A 21188-nucleotide genomic window follows, 5' to 3' on the forward strand; every position below is an offset into this window, starting at 1 on the left:
AAATCTGCGAAGTGGTTGAAACGGTGTCAAGAACAAGACATCTAAGAGAACGAAGAGCACCAAGACTCTGCTTCTACAAGTGGTCATGAAGAGATGATTTTACTGGTACATTGAGTATGGAGACTCAAGAAGACAAAGCTTGAAAGATAAGGCAAGCAATTAAGAGTTGCAAAGATAGAAGACTAGGCAAGGGTATGAGCTAAGAAGTGATCTGAGATCTACAAGATAAGTTGTATGTTGTAATCAGGTCAAGCTTTTATAATACTCTCTAAAAATTGTATTAGATCTGAAAATCCTATGGACTTAGGTTGGTCTAAAAGCCATTTGTAAATCCTTTAACAGGGTGGCATTCCAAGTGAATGTTCTAAAGTCCTCTAACTAGGCCCACTTTTAATAGGGTGATTAAATCCTCTAACAACATCACATTTAACAATGTGTTGTAAGCCTTTGATAGGGCAGGCCTTTCACAAGGCATCACTTCAAAAGGGTGAGAATTGAGTAGCATATTATTGGTGGTTTTTCACAAATTGGGTTTCCACATAAATCACTATGTCATGTGTTGATTTCTTATGTGTTATGAGTACATGTTGATTTATAGTAACTTGTTAATTAGATAAGTTAAAGTTTGGATGAATGAATGATTGATTCGGTTCACTACACTTGAAGAAAAGTTTGAATAGGACATTTGGACCTTGAATAACTGATTCATGCCCCATCTCAGTTATTCTAAAGCAATTCTAATAGTTGCTTCTTTTACCAATGCTTGCAGCAACATAGGTCTAATATCTTGTAGTCAAAGGTAGTGACATATACCACAACTTGAATCTTATAGTTATAGGGGATTTTTATAAAGAAAGAACATAGGTCTGATATCTTCTAATCAAAGGTAGTGACATATACCACAATTTGAATCTTATAGTCATAGGGGATTATTATAAAGAAAGAGCATAGGTCTGATATGTTGTAATCAAAGGTAGTGACATATACCATAACTTGAATCTCATGGATAATAGGTTATGCCATGGACTTTGGCCTATCTATTCACATTGTAAAAAGTTACTTGAAGATTAGGCCATACTACTTTAAAATGGTCAAGTAGTATGCAAGCACATCCTTGCAAGTGATCAAGCATAATTGTAGAAGTGTAGGAGTGCTTGAAATCTCTCCAACTTCATACGTTGAATAAAATACTGATTCTCATTTTGATGGAAGAGTGAATGTGCAAGACACTTTAAATTTATGCATCAAATATGGGATGAGATAATAAACATAAAGAGGAAGACATTGGTCTAAGACAAATGAATGATCATTCCTTGAGATTTGAAAACTACAAGAGAATTCATCTAAATTGTTCCCCCATACATAGCATTTAGTGATTCTACCTATCATTTTTGTGAACTTGCATTGCATATTATCAAAGAAATGTCTTCCTTGAGCATGGTGAATCATCCCATAGATATAATTCTATGTATAGTGCGTAATTACAAGGACAAACCAAACACACGAACAATTTGACAAAATATCTTACTTACAAACTATTTTACATAATGTCTACAAGAAAGTGTTTCATCAAATGCCAGGAGTCAAAATGAATGTTGATGAAAACATATAGTTCAAAATGCATCAATGTACATCTCATCTCATGGTAAATTACCTTTATAGAAGTCTTGGCCTACCACATTTTTAAAGAAAATTTAGAATAACTGGTTGGGGGGGGAGGGGGTGAATCAGTTATCCAAGGTCCATATGTAGGTTAATTAAACAAACAAGCACTGACACAACTTTAGATTTTAACATCCATTAATTTGGTTTCTATAGTAAAATTTTAGTAACATAAACTAGTAGTCCACTATCTTAAATATAACAAACTTATTGAATGTAAAAATTAACAATAAAATGATCACAAATAACATCCACACAAGTTTGACACTAAGATTTGACATGGAAACCCAATTTGGAAAAAATCACCAATAACATGTCACTAATATTTTCACTCTTTTAAAGTGAGCTATGTTAGAAGCCAAACCTATTAAAGGTTACAAAACACATTGTTAAGCGTGACCTTGTTAAAGGATTTAATCACCCTATTAGGAGTGGCCTTGTTAGAGGATTTTATAATATTCCATTAGAATGCCACTTTGATTAAAGGACTTACAGATGACTATTAGGTCAACCTTGATTAAAGGATTTTAAAGTGATATAATGGTTAGAAAATAGCAATAGGTTTGATCTAGAAAATACAAATCACTTTGCAAATATAGATCTCAGTTTGACTCAAATGTTGATCCACTAACTGACCTCCATTGTCATCTCAGTCTCTAATTCGCTTGACAACCCTTCAAGAAATCACACTTCACCTCTTCTCAACTCTTCTTATCCTTCTACTCAAGTTCACTAATAAATAGCATCAATAATTTCTCCAACCTTATTAGGTTATCCCTTGTATCTTCTTAAATAGGTAATTCTGAATTTTTTTTGCTTAAACACCACCATAGATCTTAGGGTTACAATCAGATTCAACACATACAATGAATCTCTCCACCTTATTGTTCATCCTCTTCCTTTCTAGAAACTTCTCCAAACTTCTTCATGAATCCTTACATAGAAATGCACAAACACAGTTTCCCTTGATTTAAATGTTCTAGGTCATCCATCCTTATCTTCAACACACTTTCCACATTCCAAGAAATTAAATCTATTGACTCAGAATTATAATTTCTCATAAACTATCAAAATGTTATCCCTTTCCCAAAACAATGTTCTGATACTCAGTCATCACTATATTGCTCAGATACTACCAAATTTTTGTTTGGCACATATATTGTCACTCGATTAGTAGTGATGCTATGTCAACACTATTTCTACTCAGCTTTAACTGGCACTCGATTGACATTAACATCACTTAGCGTAAACTTTAAGTTCCTTAATATTTTGTTGTGTTTCTCAGTCAAATCTATACATTTGGTCAACCTTTGATCACTTCTTCAACTCTTTAGTACAACTATCTTCTTCACTTGTAGCATATTTTAAACAATCACTTTATCTTGTCAAAGTCTAACTAATCAAGTGTCTATTGTAGTTTCTTCTAATAACTCAACCTTTCCTCTAGGTGTTTTTGTTATAACTAACTTCTCAAATCCTCTTCATCAATCAACTAGATATGACACTCAAATCATATAGAAAATTATCTCACCAATCAGGTTTGACATCAATGATAACATAACAATTTTTCCAATTGTAGTTTCCAAAAATCTCTCTCTTTGGCATTGATGGCAACACTGCTAGTTACCATGTAATCCAAAACATGTACTGAATTGAGAAAACACCCTATGTGTATAGTATTGGATCTTCATTAATATCCTTAGTTTCATTCTAATTATCATCTATGTGTCCAAAAATCTCTTTCTTTTAGTTTCACTAGGGTTCTCATCCATGCAACTCTAAAATGCAACACATAAGCTCCCTCTATCATATTAGATCATGAAATTAACCACCTTACATACTTATTCAATCTCTCCCTCTTAATGATCATTTTAATAGTTTACCTCTTCATGGAAACACCTCTTACTATCACTACATAGTTAGCTAAATTACATATTCTCCCTCTTTCTTATGATAACCCATCACAACATCTCCCTCTTTGACAACAATGCCAAAGACACTCTAACTTATGTATATTTTTCATCTAGATATCTTCATGTTAGTACTATATTTATCATCTATCATTTATGTATGACTAACACAACATGATGATTTCATTCTTCCTCCACTACTACTTTAAGGAACTCCTAAAGTAGGATTGTCTACATCAACTTGTAAAATATTCTGATCTACACTTTTGATGCAAAGCACCATCTAGGCTTAAGTAGCCCTATCTAGGGGAATCACCCCTAACTACCTCTTAGATATTCATGAGAATCCTTAGGTAATTATATGGTGAAAATATCAGCTATTTTCTCTTGGTGTTCACATACTCCAATCTCACTTCTTTGTCTTGAACTAGCTCTCTCAAGTAATGATACTTTATAGCAATATGCCTAGTCTTTGTGTGCATTACAAGATTATTTGAAATATTAATAGCACTAGTGTTATCAAAATAGATAAAAACTAGATTAGTAATCTCTTCCTTCATTCCTTTCAACAATTTTTTGATCTAAATGATGTTTGAACAATTCAATGCTGCTACTACATACTTAGCTTTAGCTATTGATTGAGAAATGCAGTTCTGCTTCTTGCTTGTCCATGAAACTAGTCTCTTTCCTAGAAAGAAGGCTCATCCATTTGTACTTTTTTTTTCATCAACATTTCCTACCCAATCTGAATCACAGAACACCTTTAATTCAAACTTATCGATATTCTTGTAATACAAACCATAGTCTTATGTTCCTTTTAGATATCTCAATATCCTTTTCACTGCAATCATGTGATTCTCCTTAGGACTTGCAAAAAATCTTGCAACTATCCCAATTTCTAATGCAATATCAAGTCTATTATGAATAACATAATGTAGGTTTCTAATCATTGAGCTATACAATTTTTGGTTTACATTAGTAGAATCATCATTCTTGGAAAGAGGACCTACACAAACTACTTGGTCAAGTGGAAGGGTCTTCTAGACATAGATGCAACATAGATGAGTGAAGAATGCATTTCCAAGCATGGCACTTCTATTCAACAACTATCCTCAAGTGGGACTTGAGTTTTTCAAGCAAGGGAGTATGACGTAGGAGCACCTATTCCTCCACTCTCCATAGCATCAATCATATATAACTCTTCATGAGTTTTATTCAAGGGAATTTTTTCCTAAGAGATATTTTTAATAGCTATAAGTAGTTGCTTAATGAAATAAGCCTATTTGTAAGACCTAGTCCCCATTTGGTGCTTTATAAACCATGGGTTTTGACTATGGTCAAAGAACAAATATTAGACCTAGAATAGGTTAGGATTTTTTGGAGGTTTTATAATATTTTTAGTTCCCTAGGGCACAAGGGAAAGGTCCTAGTTGGGTTAGATTATGCAATTTGCAAAAATTGCCAAAAGTTGCATTATGCAAAAAAAGTTGCTTGACAAGTTTTGAAAAAAGTTGTCAACTTTTACATTATTGCTCCCCAATGGTCACAACCTTTGAAAATTGGTTGGAATAGTTGGGGAAAGTATTCAAATATCCCTTTTAGGTGGGTGGAAGATAGAGATTGTAATTATTCATTTTGAATTAAACAAAGATTTCATTTTTCCTTGTAAAATGTTGCATTTCGTGAGTGTACGAAGTGGTACAAATTGGCACAAGAAAATGAATGATTGATTTAGAGTCCTGAACATCTTCGTAGAAGAATTTTATTGGTTTTATTTTTTTAAGTTCTTTGCAAGAAAATTATCTAAGTTTCTTTCTGAAGTGCATCAAAACCCTCCATTTAGTGACAAGTTTTAGTAAAAATGCCCTAACTTGCATTCCCACCATGGGAACTTCATTCCACTTGGTAAAATAAAAGTTAGGATGATGTTCTATAGGAAACCTAAAGGATGGGAGATGGAAAGCAAGGCATCTAATATTGCTAGCAAGTCCTAGGCCAAACATCTCTATGTATTTGGTGCAGGACAATAGGTATTGAAGTGTTACAGGCACTTGGGGATGGATGAAACCATTCTAAGGGTGTAATATGATCTCAATTATATCCATACATTTTTCCTAGTATGTGGCTTAACCTAGTCAAACACCTAATTCATACTTCCTTCACAAACCCAAGCAATTAGGTCTAATAAGGGTAATTATTGCATTTTTGTATGGGAATCATTTGACCAATTGGGAGTTTGAAAGTTTGGAATCTTAAGATTCTTTCAAAAGGATATCCAGATATGAATTTTTTTTAGTTCTTTTGTAACAATTTCAAACTAAACCCTAATATCCTCGTTGATAAGGCTAATCAGGGGGCTCCTAGGCCTAAAAGGCAATTTTGCTATCTATAGCCTTTGGAAACAATATAGGCTATTCAAACCCACTAGTTTGAGTTTGTTGAATGTTTAGGAACCTTTGCATTCTCCTATAAAATAATAGGTTCCCATTTCAAGCATAAACCAAGTACTTCGAGATTTTGTGCTTTAAGACCTAGTTGTGCTGATTTGGGTGCCTAGGCCAAGTTTTTGAGTAACTTTGTTCCAAAGGTGTAGGGAACTCTCTTGACTCCATTTTTGGGGTATTAAAAGTAGTTTAAGGCCACACCATATCATAGTTTCCCATATAATAGAATTTCTACATCACATGTCACCAATCTTTTCACTCTTATGAAGTGAGCTTTGTTAGAAGCCAACCCTATTAAAGGTTACAAAACACATCATTAAATTTGACCTTGTTAAATGATTTAATCACGTTGTTAGGAGTGGTCTTGTTAGAGGACTTTATAACATTCCATTTGAAATACATCTTTATTAATGGATTTACATATGATTATTAGGTCAACCTTTATTAAAGGATTTCAAACCGATACAACAATTAGAAAGTAATAGCAGGTTTGATCTAGCAAATACAAATCATTTTGCAAATATAGATCTCATTTTGGCTCAAATATCAATCCACTGACTGGCCTACATTTTCATCTTACTCTTTGATTCAATTGGAAATCCTTCAACCAATCACACTTCACATCTTCTCAACTCTTCTCAGCCTTATGCTCAAATTCACAAATCAATAGCATCAATAAATGATCCAACCTTATTAGATCATCCCATGTACCTCCTTAAATAGATAATTCTAATCTTTTCCACTTAAACACCATAGTAGATCTTAGGGTTATGATTAGATTCAACACATAGAATGAATCTTCCCACCTTCTTGTTCATCCTCTTCCTTTCTAGAAACTAATCCAAACTTCTTCATGAATCTTTGCATAGAAACTTGAAAACATGGTTCCCCTTTATTTAAATGTTCGAAGTCATACATCTTTATCTTCAACATGCTTTCCATATTCTAAAAATTAACTCTGTCATTTGGGAATTATGATTTCTTATAAATTTTCAAAATGTTGTCTGTTGGCCAACACTATGTTTTGACATTCAATCATCACTAGATTACTAGGTCACTACCAAATTTCTATTCAACACATATACTAACACTCAGTCAACACTGATGCATGGTCAACATTATTTCTTCTCGGCTTGTACTGGCACTTGGACAACACTAGCATCACTCAACATAAAATTCAATTTCCCTAATCTTCTATTATGTTTCTCAATCAAGCCTATACATTTGATCAATCTTAGATCACTTCTTCAAGGATTTGGTTCAACTATCTTCTTTACTTGTAATATATTTTTAAAAATCTCTTTATCTTGTCAAAGTCTAACTAATCAAGTGTCCACTATAGTTTCTTCTCATTACTCAACCTTTCCTCTAGGTGTTTTTATGATGACCAACTTCTCAAATCCTCTTCATCGATCATCCAGATATAATGACACTCAAATAAAATAGCAAACTATCTCACCAATAAATTTTGACATCAATGACAACACAAAAATTGTTCCAATTGTAGTTTCCAACACCTTTGACTTCTCTACTTGCTTCACCAATGGATTCCTCATCCATGGGTCCTTGTCCATTTTGCAAAAGCAAGATATTGATAAGATGTATATGCAAGGAGATATAAAGGCACATGAGTTATCTGATATAATTTTTTCCACCTTCCTCTTTGCCAACGATATCTTAGCAAAGGTTTGAGGTTGCAGTATCTTCAAACCATGCATGTAGGGTTCTTAATGATGTCATAGTTTCACCAAGGTCCATCTTGACATGCACCATGATTGGAAGTTATCCAAAGAAATATTTAATTTCATGTTCACAGTCATAATGTGGAAGCATAAGTTGAAGAAATCTAAATACTTTCAAGAAAATTGCAATAGATAGTATACTATAAATAATTTTCATCTAATGCCTTAATTACTAATTGTAACCTTTGCATAAGAATATAGAATTAGAGTATATGTGCACAACCATTTTTTTCAAACATGATATACATCTCTAGAAAATCATAATGGGACATGAAGCAATCAACCATTTTGATGCACGTGGGTCACAATAAAGAAGAGAAACATGTCATCTTATAGTTGATTAGAGGTCCATTTGGCTTCATTATTTATGAGGGACAAATTCAAGTGATAAAGATTATTTAGAGGCCTATGTAATGTAAAAGAGGAGGATGGGTTCATCATGAAAGAATAATTCAAAATGAAGCATGCTTTTGATCTGCACAAAGTAGTTGGAGAAAGAGAAATTCATCACCATTCAAACATAGAAATTACAACATGCTCAAAGTTAAAGGTACTCTACCACAATATGTACAAGCACAATTCTAAATAAACAAGGAATAATATTTGTGTTGCACATGAATGTATAATGATTTGATGATTTTCACATGATGCAAGCAAAGGATTTGTATGAATATATAAATATTCCAAATGGAAGTGCAGATTATCAACTAAAAAGTGATGATTTTTAGAATATAATCATTTCTCTCAATTGGTAAGTTCACAAGAAGATAGATCTTGAATCCACCAAAGGAATCTTGGTAGATGTTTTAATATGGCCCATTTTCATATATATGCATAAAGTGTGCCCAAATGCTTGAAGAATTACCCAAAGTGATTATCAATCCATTGTTGACTTTCACAAGGATATATGTATATGAATTTGCCTCTATTTTAGTATATCTACACCATAGATTCATTGGGAGAGTCCATAGGGTTAGATAATTTCAATGTGGAATATTCTAGTTGTTCCCAAAATGGAACTAATTTATCTTCTTATCCATCTTTTTATTTTACAACACATGCACATTGCACTTCCCTAGAACCTATGAATTACAACATCATCATTATATATAATCATTATAAATAATTTGTTTGATACCATCAATAAGTGGAGAAGGGGTGTATTTCAATTAAAGTAATTAGAAAATTAGTGCATGGTGTAATCACCTAAAAATGGTCATCTAGACTATTAGCCCCCTTCTTAGCATTTTGGCTAGTTTAATTTAATCACTTACCTAGACCAAATTGCTAATAATCAATTTATTTTATTATAGCCTATAGTTTGACTATGCTATCCTAAGTTCATTATTTGATTAAAAGAACATGTCCCCTTTTAATTAAATAAAACACCCCATTCTTCTAACCCACTTAAAGTGCACACATAAAGTCTTTTTTTTATTTTGCAATTAAAAGAAAAGGCTTTGTGACTTTTGTCTTATATGACAAGTCAACTTATATTCTATTGGTTGACTTGTGTGTGCACATGGATCACTCCTCTTTTTTTTTCCACCGTTGATCATCCACCATCTTCATCTTGATCTCTACCGTCCATACATCTTTAAAAGGGAGAGAGCTTTCCCCCTCAATCCATCCATCTTTTGAATATTGTTATGCTGCAGATTTTTCTAACAGGTTTTTTTGGAGCTTTGTGGAGAACTTCTCATTTCTTGTCTCATTCTCTCATTCCATCATATTAGCATAAGATCATATGGCATTCTTAGCATAGTTGCATGTTAGTTTAGCTTTGATTCTTGCAATAATCTCACATAGTTTAAATATTTGGTTTTGTAACAATCTCATACATGCTTAGCATAGCTACATTTTGCATTATCATCTTAGCTTAGTTTCCATACTTGCATTGCATTCTTGAGGGATTCCTTGAAGATATTTGCACTCTTGCTCTTGTCTCAAAGAACCTCCTGTTGCATGGTTTACTAGCAAGAAGTACATTTCTAAGGCTTGGCTGAGAGCCTTCATGCTGAAATACTAACTCCTTGCACTTCGTGGATAGGGAGCTCTAAGCTGGCATCTAAGCATTCCAACTCATGGAATCGTTTGGATAGAATGGTTTAGAGTGTGACACAAATCAAGTGTACATTTTTTGTGCCCACCGTGGGGCTTGAATCAAGTTTCTAGCTCCATTTTCTTTCATTTCTTATCTCTATTTTTTTACAGCAGCATATTAGATCTAATTAAATGCTCTTGTAAGATTATCACTTTGATTTTAAAGCCAACCCATAACTAGATTGGTTTGAAAGCCAAAAATTTAGTTGGTTTAAAGATTTGATCATATCTTTTAAACCGCTTGAATTTTGATTCTAAAATTATTTTTTAAAGTTGGGTATGTATTCAAAATATTTTAGTCAAATTTTCAGAGCATTTTGACATGATTTGCGAAAGTTATGATATTTTTTTTTTTTTCATAAAAAGTCATTTTTGGTCGCACATCAGCATTTTTTTCAGAAAAATTTACATTTCTAGGAAATATTTTCAATTCTAATGGGGGTTCTTTCTTTGTATTTTGAATTTTGAGGTCATATTAAGGATCAAATACTCGATTTGATAAATTTGTCCTATTTTGACAAAATCAATCTCTAGAGCTCAAATGAAAAGATTTTTTTGAATTTCTTGAATTTTTGGAAAGCTCTCTGATTTTTAATAGGGGTCTCTTCTTTTCATTTTTATTTTTGGATACGAAATCATAGCAAACAAGTTCAATCTTGTTGACTAGGTTAAAATCAAAGAGTAAAAATGAGAACATTTGTGATTAACTTGCACTTTCTTTGCATGCACTTGGTCGGAAGATAAATTGGATTTTTGAGGCAACTCACCAATTTTTATTGCAATTTTTTATGTTATTTTACACTAACTTTTGGTGCTAACAAGTTGTGATTACAGGTTGCCATCCTTATGAAAAAAAAATTGAAACATTGCATAAAAAGAACGCATGTCAAAGCTTCAAATGCGCAAGGGCTGCCCAAAGCATAAAAACCCAAAATTTCTTGCTTTTTTATTTTCATGTGTGGCATTGACTAATTGTTCATTTTCCATAAGCACATAAAACTTGTGATTGGAGTCTTTTGGTAATAGGAGAGTATGCTCTTCACCCTTGTGGTGAATCAAAAATCTTGACTTGCCATTTGGTTTCAAAAGCAAGGGCTAACTGAATATTCTTGACATGTTTGGAAGAAAATGATTAGAATAGGAGAGTATGCTCTTCACCCTTGTGGTGAATCAAAAATCTTGACTTTCAAAAGTTGATCCACTTTGTGTAGTTAGAATCCTTTAGAGGGCTTGCTCTCGGACAACCTGAGAGGAACGACCCAAGTGGGGACAAGTCGATTACCTGGCTCTTTCAACCCACTATAAACTCAAGACTACCAAGGACACAAAATTTTGGTAGACGTAGTATTTGTCTTCACCTAGTGTGATCACTTATGGGATTTTGACCATAGGGAGATCACTAGGCAAGAATGCTTAAGGTACTCTTGTGATCGCGAGATCGGTTACTCATTGCAAGGTGAGGTGTCCCATAATTGGGAGCAAGAGGAACACTATGAACGGAAGCCCAATCTAAAAACCCTAAGTTAGTAACTACCCTTTTTAGCCGCTCAACTTTTTGGTGCAAGGATCGATCCTAGTGGACTATCCAGATCACTCCAAGATTTACACTCACCATATGTGTTCCCTTGGTTGTGCTTATGGCACTTCCATGACAAAGCCAATATCTCTTGTGGGAAACCACTTGGTGTGAGGTGAAGGAGCATCAAGTGTGGTCCAAGTTGTTGAGTAATGAACCGTGACTCTAAGGTAGATTGCTTGGATATTGTTTTTGATGTTTTGACCAATGTTAACGTTCTTGCAACATAAACATTCTGATTAAAAGTTGTTAGGAAGTCCGTTCTGATATCCCAAATGCGTGGTTGTTTTTACCCTTGATCAATTGTTTTGAGACATGTTACAACACTTACTATTTTCAAACCTTGTTGTTTACTGATACAAATTGAAATGAAATGTTGTCTGATTAAAATGACTATCTGATTGACAAATTGAAACGAACTTCAAACCAAAAAATTGACTTTTTTTGCACAAAACTGACACTCTGTCGCACGCTTTCAAGAGAAATATCGCACGACATTTTTTTTTAAAAATTATGTCACATGTCTTGGTAAATTCTGTTGCACTGTGTCTGAGATTCTATCGCACTTGGGTCAAATATCTATCGCCTGAGAAAAATGTGTCGCACCTTTCCTGAAATTCTGTTGTGCAACACTGTTTGCTGAGCTTATGTCGCCCTCCTTTTGAGAAAGTATCACCTAGAGTCATTTTGGGTCAAAAACAGAGTTTGCAGTTGGATTTATTTGGTCTAAGGAGCATCACGCTGGTCACCCTTGATCCTGGCTACGTATCAGTGTGTGAAAAATTCATCTTAGGTTGAAAAGATGGGTTTAGTTCGTCGAATGTAAGTCTTGAAACGTCTTGATGAATCACTTGTCAAAATTTAGCTATTATTTTATTCTAGCTATCCACTATTGAGCTTCTCGCTCGTCCACTCAGCTCGAGTCACTCGTGCTGTAAGATTTTGAGCACTGTTTGACAAGCCATCTATCATATTTTGACAAGTGACTAGTCCTGATCGTAAAAGCTTCAAATTCGGCTCACTTTTCTTGTCCTACTAAATAAAGACAACTCTTTACATGTCGGTCACAACTAGATATCAAGTTGGTAATGGTAGCCACATGCCTTTCATTTTCAAGCAATTGGAAACACCACCCAAATGTCCTTGCAAACAACCTTGTGATAAGAATTTCAAATTTTCTCAAACACAAACAGGTAACGTTCGGCACAACCCACTTTATAGTTTTGAAAATCCATTTGGTACACCCTTTGAGACACCTGAGGATACGAGTGGTATAGTCACTATGGTGCACCCTGATGAAATTAAACACCACTTAGAAGAACAAGCACGTGAAACCCAAAAGACTTTAAAGGCTATATACGCTATGGAGAGAGAAAATCAACAAGCTAAAACTAACAATCAAGCATGCTATGAAGGATATAAAGGAACTTGTCCTCAAAATCCTTTTGAGAACAATGATGGTAATCACACGCCTCCAAGGACTCCTAGAGCTGCTGCTGGCACATGTCCTTCACCTAAACCATCTCATCATGATAGTGATGAAGAAGTAACTAGCGAAGACGTGATCAAATTTCAACAAGATGGCTTCGCCCAAAAACTAATGCTCAGAGCTTTAGAGGAAAATGGAGACCAATACTTCTGATACATGACAACTAGGGGATGGAAACTCCCTCAAGGTTTTAATGTTGAACATATTATTCCAAAATGAGAGCCCACTGAGGCTGAAATCTTAAGGGAAGAAATACAGGAACTAAGGAAACAATTTGCACAACTGCAAACTTCAAAAGAGCCACCTAAGACATCATTTGTTGAATCAATTTGTGCTCTTCCATTCGATAGGATTCTATACATGCTACCATTTCCTAAGGATATAGAGGTTCCTAAGTATGAAAAATACGATGGAAATGGTGACCCTCACGACCATGTCAGACATTTCTATGCTATTAGCATGGACTTTATGCATGAAGACACCTTTCTTATGCATTTTTTTGCTTGAAGTCTTAGAGGACAAGCTATGGAATGGTTCACAAAATTAAGTCCTCCTCTTAAAACATTTGACGAACTTGCGCAACACTTCATCCAGCAATATTCATACAACATTCAACATCCTGTGACTGTGCTAGACTTAAGCAACATCAAACAAAAACTAGGAGAATCTTTTGCAATATACCTTCAACGATGGAGATCTTTATACTCTTGGTATCCTCGGAAAGTACCTAAATTATACTTTGATCTAAGAAAAAAATTATTCACATCCTTCAACACCATGGTAGAAAGTGCATATCGCATTAAGGATGTTGCTATCAAAAGAGGTGACATTACCATAAACAAGGATAGAGTTAACAATGGAAACGGTAAAGACAAAGGAAAACCTTGGAACAAAAACAAGTATGTTGTCAATGACAGAGTAGTGGACACTCCTAAGACTAAGGAACCTGCATTTAACCTTTCCAATGCCATCTATGTAGCAAAGCAACAAGAAGGTTCAAAACCACAAACCTTTGACAAAGGCTCTAAATTTGCAAAGAAGAAACGTGTTTACACACCTATGGTTGAACCTTATGAAGTGGTTTTAAAAATCTTAATTGCAAAAAAATTGGTTACCAATGGTGGAGAGAAGATCATAGTTGCAGCTATCACCAAAGTAAGGGACATAACACAGAGAATTGCTCCAAACTCAAAGATGTAATTCAAGACCTCATCGAAGCTAGAAAAGTTGTTACAGATGGCCTTGTTAAAAATACTGATCATAAGGCTTTCCAAAAACCATTACCTGAATATGAAAAGAGTGAGACCTCAAGGGTAGCTGCCAAAAAGAATCATGACACTAAAATCAGTTATGCTTACGCTAACACTGATAATGTTATAAGCATGCTTGAATTGAATACATATGTATGGAAAGCTCCAAAAATGACAACTGACCAAATTATGATGCTGAAGATGAATGACCAAGAGTGGTCTTAAGGACACAATCCACTCCTCAAGATCATACTGATATTAAACCCAAGGTGGTACTCTGAGTGGCTGAGTCTTCATCTTCTCAAGGTGAACCACTTAACACTGTCACTAGGGGGCAATCTAAGGTTGTCCTAAAAGTTGCTAATGATCCTAAAAATGCTTCATCGTCTAAGCAACCAATTACTTCCAAGATCTACAACTATGATCTTGTTAGCCAACTACAATGCACACAAGCGCAAATCTCCATTTTTGAATTGCTAGAGTTATCTCCTTTGCACAGGGATATCCTTGAGAAAGCTTTACATTTTGCCAATGTTCCCACCAATATTGATGTAGAACAATTCCAAGCTATGGTGAACCACATCTCCTCACCTCACTATCTCACCTTTTTTGAAGAAGATGACTGAGCTCTCAGTCATCCCCATAACCTTGCTCTTCATGTTGAAGTTCAAATCTTTCATACCTGCGTCCGTCGAGTCCTGATAGACATTGGTGCAGGGTTAAATATCATTTCGTTCAATGTAATCCAACAATTGGGCATGTCTAAATTTTCCATCGATCCTAAGCGCAAGATCACTATAAAGGCCTATGATGAGGTTGAAAGGCCTTCTAAAGGTTTAATTGTACTTCCAATTAGAGTTGGTCCAGTTGAGAAGAATGTCATTTTCCAAGTCTTAGACATACCACTTGGATACAACTTGTTGTTGGGACGGCCATGGATTCATGATATGCAAGTAGTACCCTATACATACCATCAGTGCATTAAGTTCCCTTTTAATGGTACTGAATTAGTTGTCCCTAGTGACAACTCCATGTCTATCAACACATTATCTACTACTGAGATGCTAGTCCTGCATAATCGCTCTTCTCATGAGCTAACACCATCTTTCACAAAATGTGAACAAAATTGAAAATGATGAGCCTTGGTATGGGCGAGTACACTTTGGACTCTATTTCTGCCTTACCAATTTCCCCTCGGTCCTATGGGAAACCAACTATTATAAAGAAGTCTTTTTCTTCTACTATGACACTTTTTGGCACCTTTGTGCAATCTTCCATACCACTAGAAGTAGAGAAGGAAGAACAAGCCATTAGGGACTAGATCTACAGAGAAGAGGAAGACGAGGAGGTTATAATGACTACCCCTATTTCTCCCAAAAAATATGGAAAAGGCTATAAATTTTTGACAAAAATAGGCTACCAAGGCCATGGGTCCTTAACTGGTTGTAAGAACGCTCTAGTTGAAACTTTAAGTCACACTCAAGGTCGTGATGCTCGAGACACCGCTGGTCTAGGCTTTGGGCTAAACAATAATATACCAACCTATGATCAAAGATTGCTCATATCTAGTGAATTGGAGGATGATGACTCTCCCATAATTGCTACTACTGCACAAGACGAAGACTTTGTTCCTCTCACTTCCCTCCTTTGGGGAGAAGAAATAGTGACTGCTAATGATGAAGAAACTTCTACCTCCCAACAACAGGAATAAGAAGGGTCTACTTCTGAGGACATAAATAGAGGAAGAATTAGGTAGAATATTGCTCATCTCATAGCTAGGGGTCAAAGTATAGATTCTCATGAGTATGAGTGGGAAAGCCTCTCTAATGCATCTTGCGAGCTAGGGGTGGATGTCATTCATGCCTATGCAACCCAACCCGATGTAGTTGAACTGTCTAGTATGGGGTCGGATGAGTTTGACTCACAACTTGTCTCAATGCATCACGCTAGTTCCTCTAGGACTATTCCTGAGCTGAACTCCTTTGCGACATTTTCTATAAGCTCAACTTCACAGGTCACCAAAGATGACTCCTTCCATATCAATCACATTGAAACTTCTCCCTCACTCTCGCTAATTCACCCAAATCTCATAGATTAGTCTATCCAAAATCAAAGACCTGAAATACTGTCTTTCCAAAATGACTATGAGATTGCTTGTTATCTAAATGCAATTGAACCTGTCATTTCTTCCACTAGAAAACCCCAGGTTAACATGACGGAATCAGATATCAAGTACCTTGGTCAAAAAATTAAAAGGAAAAATAAGCAATCAGATGGCAAAAACCACATTGTGGTGGTGTCTGATCCTTAAAAAAGTAAAAATAAAGGCGTATGTAATGGTGAAAACCTCTCTGAGGCACCTGAGGATGAGGTACTTGGTAGTCTGCCAAGCTATTTCTAGGATAGATCTTTGGTTCTAGTTGAACCTACACAGCCTATCAACTTGGGAATAGAAGAATGTCCTCAGATTATCCATGTAACTCAATCTTTGTCAGATGAAGAAAAGACACAGTTTGCTCAATTCTTTCAAGACAAGAAGGTCAACTTCGCATGGACATACTCTGACATGCCAGGGCTTGATACAGATCTCATCATGCATCACTTATCAATCTTGCCAAATGTCAAGCCTGTCAAACAGAAGTTGAGAAAAATGCATCCACATGTGGCCCTACTAGTCAAGACAAAGTTAGAAAAACTATTGAATGCAAACTTCATTAGGGCCATTGATTATGTTGAGTGGATTTCCAACATTGTACCTATCTCCAAGCATGACAAATCCATACGAGTTTATACTCATTTTAGAGATCTCAATAAAGCATGCCCCAAGGATGATTCTCTACTACCAAACATCGATATGATAGTGGACATGACTTCAGGATATGAGATGTACTCGCTCATGGATGGATTTTCTAGGTACAACCAAATAAAGATAGCTCTAGAAGACCAAGAAAAGATAGCTTTTACATGTGCATAGGGTACCTTTTGCTGGAATGTCATGCCTTTTGGGCTCAAAAATGTTGGTGCTACATATCAAAGAGCAATGACAACCATCTTTCATGATATGATGCATAAAAACATGGAAGACTATGTTGATGACACATTGGCAAAATCAAAGAAATGAGACATGCATCTCAAAGACCTTAGTTTGATATTGGATTGTATAGAACAATTCCAACTTAGGCTAAATCCAAAAAAATCTGCCTTTGGTGTCACTTCTGGAAAATTGCTAGGTTATATCATTTCAGCAAAAGGCATTGAGGTTGACCCTGAAAAGGTCCAAGCTATCATGGATATGGCTCCACCAAAGACTATCAGTCAACTTAGAGGTCTGCAAGGATGGCTACAATCCATAAGAAGATTTATCTCTCAATTAGCTGATAAGGCTCAACCTTTCAATAAAAATCTGCATAAAGGATCTACCCATATTTGGAACAGTGACTGTCAACAAAGCTTAGATCAAATCAAAGGCTACTTGGAAGAACCGCCAGTTATGATGCCACCCATTCTGGGAAAACCTTTGATTCTATACATTTTAGCTACGGATTCTTCTCTAGGAGCACTCTTAGCCCAAAGTGATGAGATAGGTAAAGAAAGAGCCATATACTATATCAGTCGAACTTTGGTGGCTTATGAACTAAATTATACAAGTATAGAGAAGGCATGCCTTGCTATAGTTTTTGCCTCCAAAAAACTTTGACATTATATGTTGGCCCATACAGTTCACTTGACTGCCAAGACAGACCCTTTGAAATATTTATTAAGTAAAGCTGCACTTACTGGTCGCCTTGCCAAATGGATGATGATTCTTTCTGAATTTGACATTCAGTATGTTGAACATAAGGCAATCAAAGGACAGGCCATAGCTGACCAGTTGGCTAACTTCCCACTTGAAGATGTGGCACCTATGCAAATTGAGTTTCTAGATGCCTCGATCATGAACATTATTGATAGAACATGGAAGATGTTTTTTGATGGATCCCATACACAGAATGGAGCAGGAGCAGGGGTTGATAGATGCTCTAAGGAATTATTTTACCTTTATAACATTCCAACAAATTCCTAGAGCAAAAAATAAGGCTACTGATGCTATGACCACCTTAGCATCTATCCTCCAATTACAAGAACATGAATCACGATTTGAGTTCCTGGAGGAAGAATTGAGTCATCCAGCCTATGATTCCTCAGATAAATAGGTGATCTACACTGTTGTGGGTCACGATTCCTCCCGCTATGCGGCTATTTTCTCCTACCTACATGATTAGGTTATTCTCGAAACCCTCATGCGCAACCAAAAATGCCAACTCCTTCGTAATGCCTCACACTAAACTTTGGTCTTTGGTGACTTGTATAGGAAGGGTCTAGACAGAATGTTGCTTAGGTGTTTAGAGCTAGAAGAGTCCGAGAAGGCACTTGTCGAAGTCCACGATGGAATTTGTGGGGCACATTCTAATGGTCTTGCACTTACTCGAAAATTGCTTAGGATGGTTTATTACAGGCCCACCATGCAAGCTGATGTTGTGCGCTATGCAAAGTCCTGTCAAAAATGTCAGCTCCATGGAAACTTGATACATGCTCCTAGGCGAGAGTTAATCCCTTCTGTAACATATTGGCCATTTCAGCAATGGGCCTTTGACTTGGTAGGAAAGATTCATCCAAGCTCATCCAGTGGTCATAAATTCATCATCACAGCAACGGAGTATTTCACTAAATGGGTTGAAGCTGTACCATTATCTGCTGCTACAGGAAAACATGTTGTCCTGTTTATACTAAATCACATCATTTGCCGATATGGTATCCCATCCTCTATTGTTACAGATAATGGAGGGCAATTTAAGAATAAGGACTTAAAATAGCTATGCAAAAAGTTTTGAATTAAACAACACTAGTCCTCCATTTACTATCCCCAAGGGAATGGCCAAGCTGAGGCCTCTAATAAAACATTGCTGAAAATCCTACACCGCACAGTTCACAAGTCTAGGAAAGATTGGCACTTGCAAATAAATCTAGCACTTTGGGCCTATAGAACCTCTATTCGTACTCCTACAGGGGCTACACCCTTTTCTCTAGTCTATGGCTCTGAGGTTGTTCTCCCATTAGAAGTCAAGATACCTTCTTTGCACATCTCCTTACATGGGTTACTAACTGATGAAGATCATATCGCTATGCGAGTACAGGAATTAGAGACTCTGGATGAACATCGCAAGGCTGCTTTTGATCACATGAGAGCTTATCAGAAGCACATGTCTACACAATATAACAAGAAGGTTCACCCCCGTGAGTTCTAGGTTGGTGAACTTGTGCTTAGGGAGAATCCAAAAAATTAGCAACATCGAGAGAAGAAAGGGAAATTTGAACCTAACTGGTTGGGTCCTTACATTATCATAGCAGCATTTGGGTCTGGTGCTTACTAGTTGTCTACATCAGAGGGTGAAGAACTTGCAGAGCCTATCAACATCCTACACTTGAAGAAGTTTTATACTTAGAGGCTTGCTGCTCAGCTATCTTGTATATATCTATGATCTTGAAAAAATTCCTAAAAATTAGAAAATGTCCTTAAAAAAAAAAACAAAAAAAAAAAAAAAAAATTGAAAAAAATCCTGAAAAAATCTGTCAAGTGGTGAAAACCTAGAAACAGGTGCTACTTGAAATCCTTGCACCTATGTCCATCAGTCTCAATCATCCACTTCGCTACACATTTCCTAGCTTGGAATTGTTTCTTGTCCTCATCTTGAGGTCATAGCTACTTAGTCTATTGAGGTATTCTTGTGCATTAGGGTTTCTTTGACAACTCACAAAACAGTGTTTCTCAACACTTCCCCCACTTTGACATCAAGTGTTTTTTTAACACTTTACAGATAGTTTACCTATGGTCTTCGATGTCGTGATATTTCTCACTATCAGAATCAAGTCTTGAAGAAATGGCCAAGTGACTTGCACACACGCACTTTAACACTTAAAATACTGAGCTATGCTAATCTTTATCTACTTTGTGTGCTATTTATGATGATTTCTTTGCCATGTGTTCCCTCCCTAATAGTCTTTCAAGGATGTCATTAACTAGAAGACTGGGGGCATGGGACATATTTTTTTGATTTCTGCTTGTGGGTATACTTTTGTTTTTCTATAGTGTTGCAAACATTTATGCTGGTCCTATTCAACATGTTGACTTACAAATGTATCATCCTTGACTGTTTTGCAAGATCGCACTCAGGGTTTATCCTGGTGGTTATGCCTTGATACAGGTGTAATCTTGCTAAATTAAACTTAGGGAATCTAATCATGTAGTTATCTTGACTTACATGTCTCTGATGCTTAGATTGGATTTCCACATACCTATCTAATATTGATCATATTCATATCCTCATAGTTATACTAGTGATGGTTGTATGATCTTATGATGTCCCTAATAAATGCTCAATAATGAAATTAAGAGTGTAAATGTTTTGCACTTCTTGCTAGTAAACCACTTTGCATATTAGCTTGCATTTTAGGTTCATTTTCTAGCTTAGTCTTGCATTCTTGCATATGGGGAGAGCTCTCTCTTCATCTTTTTGTGGACATATCAGCTAACTCCTTTCATATATTTCTTTACTTTCTTCTTGTTCATGTATTTTCACCTTCTTAATCTTTCACTTCATCTCTTTTCTATCTTATCATCACATTATATAAAGTTTTGACCTCTTAAATAATTTCAACATCCTAGATTCATTTTCGGGATCGAAATCCAAATTCGAGTTCATCTTGATGGTCAAAATTGTCTTTTAAAATTCTACTTTCTTCTGATCAGTTAGCTGACCTTTTGAGGTCTAATCTTTGAATCATCACTGGGGCATCTTCATTTCTTCATGTCTTCATCATTTCCATACTTCATATCTACTTCAATTCACTGTTTCATGTCTAAAATCACCTTTCTACTCATTTTGACCTAATTTTTATGATATATCCTTCAAGGTCAACTCTAGTCAAACTGGGGCATTTTATCAGTTTTTTTATAGTCATTATTGGGTTCTAA

Source organism: Cupressus sempervirens, chromosome 7, assembly GCF_028749045.1.
Source record: "Cupressus sempervirens isolate cs-2001-9-10 chromosome 7, ASM2874904v1, whole genome shotgun sequence".
NCBI classification, from domain to species: Eukaryota; Viridiplantae; Streptophyta; class Pinopsida; order Cupressales; family Cupressaceae; genus Cupressus; species Cupressus sempervirens.